Consider the following 10,714-nt stretch of genomic DNA (forward strand, 5'->3'; position numbering starts at 1 on the left):
TTTAGATATTAGGGGGAAATTCTTTACTCAGAGTGTGATGAGGCACTGTAACAGGTTGCCCAAAGAAGCGGTGGATATGCCATCCCTGAAAGTGGTTAAGGCCAGGTTAGATGGGGCCCTGAACAACCTGATCTAGTGAATGCCGTTCCTGCCCATGTCAGGGGCATTGGAAGTAGATGATCTTCAAGCACAAACCATTCTGTGAAACTGAAGGTGCAGAGTGAAGTTGAGAATAAGCAGAGTAATAATAACCCAACTGGTTATATTTTCTTTTTCATAATAGGATCCAAAGTAATATCTCTCAAGATTAAACTTTGCTAATATCTGTAGGCATTTGCTTTACACAAGCTGTTTTTTGTAGGAGACTAAAAAAATCTAATTTCCAGTCTTTTTTATAAAGATAACTTTATAATCCAAATTGAATTCCCGATTAATAGAATTTCTCAAGAAGTAGGCTATTTTCATACATGTATACACACTGGAAATATTGTAGAGCTGAAGAAATTACCTTTTTTTCCAGGAGAAGTGAGACAAATCAGAATAGGGTAAGTAATTTTTCAGCCATCTGCCTTCTCAAAACACTCTACCCCGCATTCATGTCTTGAGTTGAACCCCACAGCATCATACCTTCCAGAGGTGAAAATAAGAAAGCATGGACAAAATTTGGCCAATATGTTCTGTCTGATTCTAACTCTATACATTACTATGCATATAAACAACATTTAAATTTCCTCTGAAGACCTGCTGAAGTGGAAACTCCTTTGGCAGCCTTGCAGCTTTTATGGCTCCAGGGTAAATCTTGTGAAAAATGTAGTATATAGAACAGAATCAGAAAACGTCATATTGGTAACAGGACATTTGAACAGCAGTATAACTTTTGAGCTGAGTCTCATTTTTTTTGTGAAACAGCTGCTTCTGAGAATTTTCACTGAATGGTATATAAGTGAGCATTTGCATGTACAAGGTTATATCAGACAGTGAAACAGACTTACAGACTTACTGATGAAGTCTGTCAGATTTACTAGTGAATTATTTTATTTCTGCAGACTTTGTGAGCTATCTTGTAGAATGGCATTTCTGTTGATACAGAGTTTGTGAGTGGCTTAATACACAGGAATAAAATGAAAAATATTCTAAAAGTCTTTTGGGTATTTCTTTTAAAGTCAGAGACAAAGAATTAGTTTTCCTAAGACATGAGTTAGAGTGGACGCAATTCTAGATAAGCCACTCTTTCTGAATTAAAACATCTTATGGGAATGTTAGGAATATTTGTTTCATTTTAGCACATTTTAGAGATCTCAAAAATGCATTATTTTTCTAATTTTCCTCTTCTGGACTCTTGATTCCAGACTCCCTGTCATGTCAATGAAAAAAACTCAAGAGTTTAATGACAGCTGTTACTGTGACCTAAGAAGGACTTTATGCAAGGTGGAAGTACTGAGGGTGCTGTCAGCCTTCCTGGGATGTGAATATAAGAGCCAGTGGTACCCTGTGCACCATTCAAAGTACCAGCACTTGTCTTCATCTACAGAAGGGCACCCAACAACTTTTGGTGTTCTCTACTGAGTGTGGAAAGTACATTAAGTCAGACAATTATTTTCCCTTTGTCTGCCTGGGCTGGACTTCTGCCTGGCTTTGGGGTCCAGGGGAAAAAAAAAAGAGCATGCAGAGAGCCTTAAACCCTTTGGTTGCATCCGTTAATAGCATTTTATGACTTCTTGCTGTTGTATTTATTTTAAGTTTAAGCATAGAAGATGATAATTGAAAGGTCATTCTCTTGAATTGTGGAATTCTACTGCATTTTTGGGAGGAATTTTCTTCTCTTGAAGTATCTTGTGTGATGTTTGCACAGCACAAGATAAAAATGTCTCCTTTATCCTCACACTTCCTTCTTCTGGATGAAAACAGACATAATTGCTTGACTATCTTTACATGCAGCTTTTATTTCTATCTCTTTTTCTCAAGTCTTTTCATGTTTCCTGGTTCCAGTACAGCCTCTGTATGACTAATTGATCTATCTTCATCAGGCTGCCCTCTGATTAAATGATTGTCATAATGTATAAATACAGTGTTTACTGGAAAATAGCATTTTAAGAGGTATTGTGCACTTTCAATTTACAATAATGGCTTTTTGTTACGACCTGTACTAATCTTTAATTGTTTCGTTGCATTTTTTGCAGGAAAACAAAAAACAGATCTGTGAGTTTTACCTCCAGTACTGTTTGGACCTCCTTGCTTCAGTCTCTAGTTATTATTGGTGCAGTCAAGTATGTGGCTAGTGAATTCTGGAAAATTTGATGTCTGGGATTTTATTGATGTCTTTCAGATACACTCTGCATGCTTTTGACTGGTACTGGTTTGCACATTTCCAGAATTTTTTAGAAGTATTTTGAGTTTTGGCTAAGATCTTCATGGTTATGGACTAATTTCTGGTGGATTTGGCCTTTGATGGTGCTGAAGTCATGAGCAGAGCCAGCCAGAGGCTGCCTGTCAATTTTGTTTCCAGAAACTTCTTACTGGCAATTCTGTTTTCCAGCAAGAAGTTTCCAGGTTTGTGGTTTCCATACCTTTTAGCAAAATAGTGATTTTTTGCAGGGCCTATGTCTGTCTGAGCACTTCAGCTATGCAGTGATATCTAAAGTACATCTTCTTTGCCAAAGGAATATGTATCTCATACTGGCTTTTTTCCCCCCAGCCTATCCACACCTCTACTGGGAGTGTTTGGACTGTGCTCTCAAGCACATGCTGTTACTCTTGGGGTGTCCTGTGCAAGACCAGAAGTTGGACTTGATGATCCTGGCGTGTCCCTTCCAACTCAGGGTATTCTATGACTCTATGACTCCAAACCCACACCTCACAGCACACGAAATGAGGACTGTGATCTGATTTCTTGGCCAAGCTCTGATGGACTGCCTTCAGAAGGAGAAGCTGGGAAACTGATTTTTAAGAGTGACTCAGTAGCATCATCTTCAGCCCAGCCCCGACTCAAACTACCAATCAACCTGTACTGAATCAGGAAGAAATCTGCATCCCAAATTTTCTGCATGCAAGTAAGTTCATATCTCCTCTATGGCCTTGTAAGGATGATAAAGCTATGGTTTTCCTCTTTCCCCAAGACTGCAACACTGTTTACATTGCAGCTTTAAGGAGTTTTTAATTATTTTGAAAATGGTCTTTCTAGTTCTGATCACACTTAAAAATGTAGCCAAGCAAGAGTATCATCTATTAAAACAAAAGTCAGTCAGCCAGCCTTTGCTGCTCAGCTTTTGCTACCAATCTGTTATGCCTGTCACAACAAGTTGACAGATTGTCACAATAAATGGCACAAGTTTAGGATGTTGTTTTGTTTAGCCTTTGTATGAAGTACTTTGAAACGTATTTTAGTAGAGGAGTATATTTAAAGTATAGCAAGTGAATTCTGAAAGAGGGGAATAAGTTATACAGTAGTTAAAAATTGTTAAAATAATATTTTTTACTTAGTTTTTGTTTACTTGCAAATTACTGCAAGTGGTTGTGACTACTGAGGAAATAAATATTGATAAGGAACTTATTGCCTGAAAGCAGATTAGGAATGTGAATATTTCATTTACTTACTCAAATTATTTAATTGGTAAATACTACTCATAAGCAAGTTCAGATAGTGCAGCCTGCCAAATATTCACATAAGAGGAAGGAAAGCTGGTGTCTTTTCCAAGAAATGAAAATGTCCAGCTGTTGGTATATTTTTTAATAGATATTCCTGTTTGGTCTGATTTTCCACAGAGATCTGATATTTTTCTTTTCCTTCTTTTTTTTACATCCTGGAGAAGTCTCTGTGCAGAGATGTAATTTTGGTGTCAGTTCTCACTCCTCTTAAAGACACTGATGCGTCAATGGTCCTTTAAAAATTGTGGTACTGTGTATCCAACCATATGTGTCAACCAACTCTACTGCCATCCCTTGTGAATTTTGACTCATGTGGCATTGTTAAAACCAAACCTTTTTGAAACTGTTCTGTTCTGAAACCACCTTCATATCTGTCGTGAGCAAGTGTGTTTGAGATCGCTCAAAAAATCACCACCAAAGGTATAAGCAAAAGTCAGATTTAATATTAAACTACAAAGCACAACAGATTTGTTGGCAAGATTTTACTTACAAAGGACAACTGAGGCACAACAAGGGGGGAAGAAAGCAACAAAAAAACCAAACAAAATCCAGGCAATTAAAACAGAAATTAATTGAAAATACCTAAGTGTATGTGTGTGTCTGTGTGTAAGGACAGTGTAAACAAGAATGAAAAAGAATAGAGCAAAGTTTAACAACATTTAAACTTAACAGTACTTTAACCTCACTTATACCTTTATTTATAGCTTAACATTAACAATCTAACAGAGAAATAACACTCAAAAGCATTTATCCTAAATTATAACTATAACTTAACCTAACTTCCATACATATGTGCAAAGGATATGCATGCAGACATAGTGCAAGATAACGTACCTGTAGAAAAATTCCCCTAGAGGTCAGTGAATATACTCGAGATGCTTTTGCATCTCCAGATGGGTCCCACTCTGGACTGCTGTTTATAGGGTTGCATGGGAGTGATTTAGTCATTACAATGTTTCATCCTGGCCACAGTTTGGGTTGGCACTTTCTTTGAAAGTGTGAGAACGGGAATGTTATGCCATTCAGGCCAGATAAATGTTTTCCAAGGCTGGTCATGGGAAAAACAGAAACTTGTGAGGAATTTCTGAGAGGAGATAGTGTTTTTTGATAAGCTCAGAAAGACCTGAGCCCAGGTGGCATTTTCAAGGATGAGGCCTAACAAGCACATTCTCAGAGAACACTGCAGCCTGGAAAGGAGTTAAGGGGGAATGTGCCACTGCAATATCTTAAGCCATCACTGTCAGCAGCATGGGCCATATGTTTTTCAGGCCTATGACCTTGTTCAGCCTTGGTCCCTCCTCACCTTTAATCATAGCTACCTCTTGTTCTAGCCAAATGCTTTCAGAGGGCGTATTCTTTACCTTTCTGTACACAGGACTTCCCATCAATGCCCTTGTGTTTCTCTGGCTTAGCTTTCTGCACATGCACATTTTTCATTCTCACAGTAGGTGAATGCCATCTGATTTCCCATCCTTCTGAATGTATCATTAGGGTTTTGACTAATCTTATTACTTCCCATTAATTACTTTCATTTGACTTCTTCATGACTGTGTCGTTTCTTCTTCCCACTGTACTTCTAATCACCCCCTGCCCTCTCTGGTACTCTACTAGCACTCTATGGTGACAGTTTCAGCACCCCTCTTTCTCTCTCTCCTTTTGCTCTTACTCAGTTTTCCATGTTAGTACACAAGTCCTGGAGTTATAGAGCTTTCAATGCATTGCACTGAAAATTTGAATTTTCAAAGGTGTGGGCAAGATTTCCAGGTCAGAGGGTGGCTAAAATACAGATTTTCAGAATATCACTAGATTCTGATGGGGCCAAAAGGTTCTCCAAATGCTCACCCCTGCAGGCTGGACAAAGAAAAGGCCTGCCAGTATTCTGCAACTGGTATAACTGGAGAAGTGTTCCTGGAGTGCATGGTCACCTAACTCCTCTCCTGAAGTGCTTGCCTTTCACATGTGCCACCCAGACTGCAATGCAGTATGGGTGTGGAAAGCTTTTACCTTTAGCGCTTGGCATATTGAAGAAGTTACTAGAAACAATAAAATAACAGTATTTCTTATTAAAAATGCTGTTGTTTATACTAGACTTCTGTACATGATTACATTGCAGAACATTGCCAAAGCAAGCAAAATTTTTTGTGTTTTTCAAAATTAAAGATGAAAGATCATTAATTATTTTTTTGTGTAAGGAAGGGACAGGAACTGGATACACCATATAATATAGTTATCTTTTAAAATCAATGCAATTTTTTTAAAATTACCATATGTGAATTAATATTATCATTGTTCATGTATACATACACAGATACAAACTTTCTAGCCAAATAATCCTATCACAAACAAAGATTTAGAATTCCCTTGAGTATTTTGTGTTCTTGCAAAGACATATTATCCCCACCCTTTTGGAGATGTGGAATTGAAGAATGAAACTGAAAGATGAACTGAACCATGATAATTAGCCAAAGTCAGAGAGTATTGAGACATATCACTCTGTCTCAAAGCAAAAGCACTTTGTCTCAAAGCAAAAGTGCTTGGAAATGACGGGCAGCAAAAACACTGAGATTTAGTTTAATAAAATTAATACACATGGTAAAATTTCCACTAGCAATAATGCAGTCAGTTTCATAGAACAGCAAGAGAAAAATACAGTTTATGAATAGAGGAATCCAAGGAAACAGATGAAGAAGGAAGTCTATTAATTTAAATTCTCATGTGAGTTTAACTAAGTTCCTAGGAAATAATGAACTACAGGCAATGGCATCCCATCTTCAGTGGTGGTGGGATTCTAAAGAAATTAATGTTAAAGTATTTGGTTGAAAAACATTTGAATCATTTAATTGAATGTTCAGTAGAAAGGAAGAGAGTGGCTCTTCAGACCTGGTGCTTAGATTTCTGAAATCAGTGGAAATTGTGCTATATAAATATTTTAGTATTGCCTCAGTTTCACAATGGGGCAAGCAATGGGATCTGCAAGCTGACAAAGACCAGAGGGTTCACTAGACCTTAACAGGCCAGCTGCTTACCTCACATCAGTAGAGCAAAACCTTTTTATAAAATTGAAAATCTAACTAGTTCCCTATGTGAGTGGTTACAGGCTTTAGATACTCATAAGGACTGTTTTTGACACCTGAAGTCTATACAATTCCCATAGTATTTGTCAGACAAGCTTGTGGAACTGATCCACAGTGCATCCCATGTCATCTCTTTTACCCACATTCTATTGATACCATCCTCACAGTTCTATGTATTAGATTTTCAAATGAAACAGCCTTAGATAAACAGCGAGGTTTCCCTTCCAAGACAAGCCATTGTTTATAGAAAGACACAGATGTTAACAGAGCTCTGTGGCCTTGCATTGTGTCAAACAGTGTTCAGAGCTCAGGAGAGCTTCTCTTGCTTCACATTTACAGAGCTACCTCATTTCTGTGACTGGTACCTCTGAGATCATCTTACTGATCCATCAAAGCAGGATCTCTTAGAGCAGGTTGCCCAGGGCCACAACCAGTCAGAATTTGCATATCTTCAGGAATGAAGTCTCCAGAACCTCTCTGAGCAACCTGATCAACTGTTTGACCACCCTCACAGCAAAAGTGTGGGTTTTTTAAATGTTTAAGTGGTATTCATTGTGATTCTATTTGTACTATTTGCTATTTATCTGCTCTGTGGTACCCTTAAGAAAAATCTTCCTCTGTCTTCTTTACTCCCATCTGGTTTATATACACATGTGTAATCCTTCCCTCACACTCATCCTCCCTCGAGTTGTGCAGAACAATTACAGCTCTCTGAGTATCTCCTGACAGACAAGGTAGTGAAGTTATTGCACAAGGATATATATAATTCTAAATTTATTTTAACCTGAAGCATATTAATTTTTCTTATTATAAATGGTGTGAAGGGACACCAGAATAAGCCAAAGTCAGGTGAAAGAGTGATGGGATAACCTATATGAATGTCAATTCAGATTATTTTGGATTAAGGCTCCTTTATCTCTTCAAATAAAACTGATGCCATTTCTGAAATTTGAATTGGTCTCAGATTTCTTGGAAAATGGTTTTCTATATTTTGTTGCCTCCCATCTATTTTTGTCTACCACAACCCAGTCTTTGAAATTTGTATGATTTTATTAGTTTAATCATGGCTTCATTGTGACACTCTCAGAGACCTAGAGACGGGGGCTACATTTCTTTGTTCCTCATGTGCTCCTTGCATAACCTTGATAATTGAAAGGAAAATGCCATCACTGGGAATCACTTTTGTTTCACTTTACAAAGATGAAAATTAAAAGGCAATCTTTTAAGAAGATAAAATTAAGCATTTTTCTCATTTTCTGTATGCATTGTTATGAAAACAGACCCAACGACGTATTCACACTCCAGTCTGCAGCTGCTGTGTAAATTTATTCCAATTTTTTTATTTATTCTGGTGATTCCGGAGTTTACTTTTTTTGACTATAAAGATACAAGCAATTGCTGTTAGATTAAGAATACCTCTCCATAGCTAAGAACTTGCACCTCTATTGTTTCATATGCAAATGAAAATTAAATATCTGAAAGTACAGGCACTCTTATTCCTAAATACTCTCCATTCTGTTTGTAAGATGGAAGAGCTGATCTCAAGAAAAACTGCTCTTTAATCTTCTCTGAACTGGCCTGTGTGTCATAGTGTTTTTGACTGTGCAGACTGATTATCAGCTTTCCAGTGCAATGAAGTATTTTATGAATTGAGTGCAAAAGCTCCTTAAGCAGTGAAGTCTGCAGTTCTGCCTCTCAGCAAGAAGGAATATTGTTTCCTCAAAGAGAAGGTATTACATCTGTTTGTAGGGAATGGGAGGCTATTGTGGTATTTGGCATGCTTCAGCACTGATACCCCAGAGCTTCAAGAAAATAATTTCAAAGGACATTTCATGTCATCAGATGGCCAGTAGTAACAAAATGTTCTCCTGCTGGTTGTGAGGCAGACAGAGAAAAGGAGAGAAAGGAAAATTTGGCAGTTTGAACAATATAAGTTTATAAAGGCAAGATCAAAAAAAAGCCATTACCAGCACTCTCATGTTTTTCAGTTAAACCCTGCATTGCTCTTGAAAGCTTAGACTACAGCTAATGACCCAAAGAAGAAGCTTAATTGTTTATGAAATCTTTAATTTCTGCTGTTGGGTGCTTCAGATTTTACTTCATAACCCATATTACATTGAGAGATAAAGAATCTCTCTGTTTATTTTAAAAGGAGATAACATGTACCAAATGCCCATTATATGAGCAGTGGAGCAGAGAAAGACTTCTAGAGGAAATTAACAAGTCTAGTTACTTCCTTTCATAACTGGCAGTGGTAAACTTATTAAAAGTGAATTATTAGCATATTAATCGAAAGCCAGGCATTTTTGAAGTATGTCAGACTGCCCATTAAGAAATCTGGAAACATTGAGGATGTTCATGAGGGAGTCTCAAAATTTTACCTTTTCAGTGAAATCTGTCCTCAGTTCAGAGATGGCAACGGGAATTCCTTAATCAGAATAATCAATGCCTTAAGCAGACTCTTATGGATAACTCCATAAGGGGTCTATAAAATAACCAGAGTCCTAATCACTTCCTAACAACTCTGACTGACAGTCTCTTATTAATATTGTTTTCCTCTCTAAATTCCCCTTGAAATTCATATATAAGTTTGGAAAAATTGCTGAATTGCCTCTGCAAAATGCAAAGAATTTTGACAAACTTCCCTAAAGTATGAGGACTAGTGAGATGCTACGATTTTTAAGGTTTTTAAAGTTATGAGTAAAAATGTATGTTAGTAATTGTGGGTTTAATTTTTATAAAACATACTACCTTTTTTTTCTGTACTATTATTTTGAACATATTTTGCTGGTAAGCAATGACAAAGGACCATTACTAGCAGGAGTTTTATGCTTCTTAACATTTCCTTACTTGACAGTCAACATTAATATTATCTTTTGTGTGATTCACTTTGATGGACAAGAGTCTTTCATTTGTCCAACTGAAAATTTTTAAAACATTGTGTAATGGATGTACACAATCCTGCCCCCAGATAATGAATGTGCTAAATCTGTGCATGTAGACCTTAAGAAATATCACTGGTTTTGGTGTAGACAGAAACTAATGAAGTTGGCATCTTCCCTCTGTGTTCTTTTACTAGCTGAAGTGCTCTCCTGCAAGACTTTGATTTGGTAGCTGCTGTCTCCAATAGGATTTTCAGATGGCTGCTTTGGGTAAGTTGCTGATTAACTTGGGGTCTTCGCTGATTAACTTAGTTGATTAAGCATGTTGCTAATAATGCTGAAGTTGTGGATTTGATCCCTGTATCCACCATTCCCCTAGGAGTTGGACTCTGATCCTTGTGGGCCTTTTCCAACTCAGTATATTCTGTGATTCTGTCACTCACAAGCAAAAATGCGGTGTGTAGGCTATGCTTATATCCCTGAACTCTTATTTATGTTTGTCTATGGGTGAAACTTCTTTGCTCACTCCTCTTCACCTAAGTCAAGCAGTGCAGGCTTTCTGAAATGTGGTAGAAAGGAAGAACTGATTGGAGTTGCCAGCAGCACCACACTGTCACAGTCCCAGCTTTAGCATGCAGACACCATTGTCTCAGCCAGAAGGCTGTGTTTAATAGAAAATAAAACATCTCCAGGGCCATTGTTCCCAATTGCAGTTCCTATTATGTTATTTTAATTACTTGAATTTTTTTTTAAATTAACGAGGTAATTTTATATTCTAGCTTATTCTTTTTAGAAAATGTCTGCTCTTGTTTTTCTTTCTTTACTAAATGTGTGAACAAACTGCTGTGATACCAATATCTGTATAAAAACAGTAATGAGATACAGATCCCCATCAATTTTTTCCATCCACATAAGTTTTTCAAAGTTTAAACAGTTAACAGAAGGTGGTCTATTGTGAAAAGGTTTCAGTGGAAGGACCTTACATCTCCTTTTTTCTGCTAAGCAAGTACTATTTTTATTTTCCAAATTTATTGCCATTACAAAGGAAAATAACTTCTAGTTCTTAGGTGTCAGCCTTGGGTATTATTTGGTACGTTGAATTCATGTAATGTT

Source organism: Anomalospiza imberbis, chromosome Z (genome assembly GCF_031753505.1).
Source record: "Anomalospiza imberbis isolate Cuckoo-Finch-1a 21T00152 chromosome Z, ASM3175350v1, whole genome shotgun sequence".
Classification (NCBI taxonomy): domain Eukaryota; kingdom Metazoa; phylum Chordata; class Aves; order Passeriformes; family Viduidae; genus Anomalospiza; species Anomalospiza imberbis.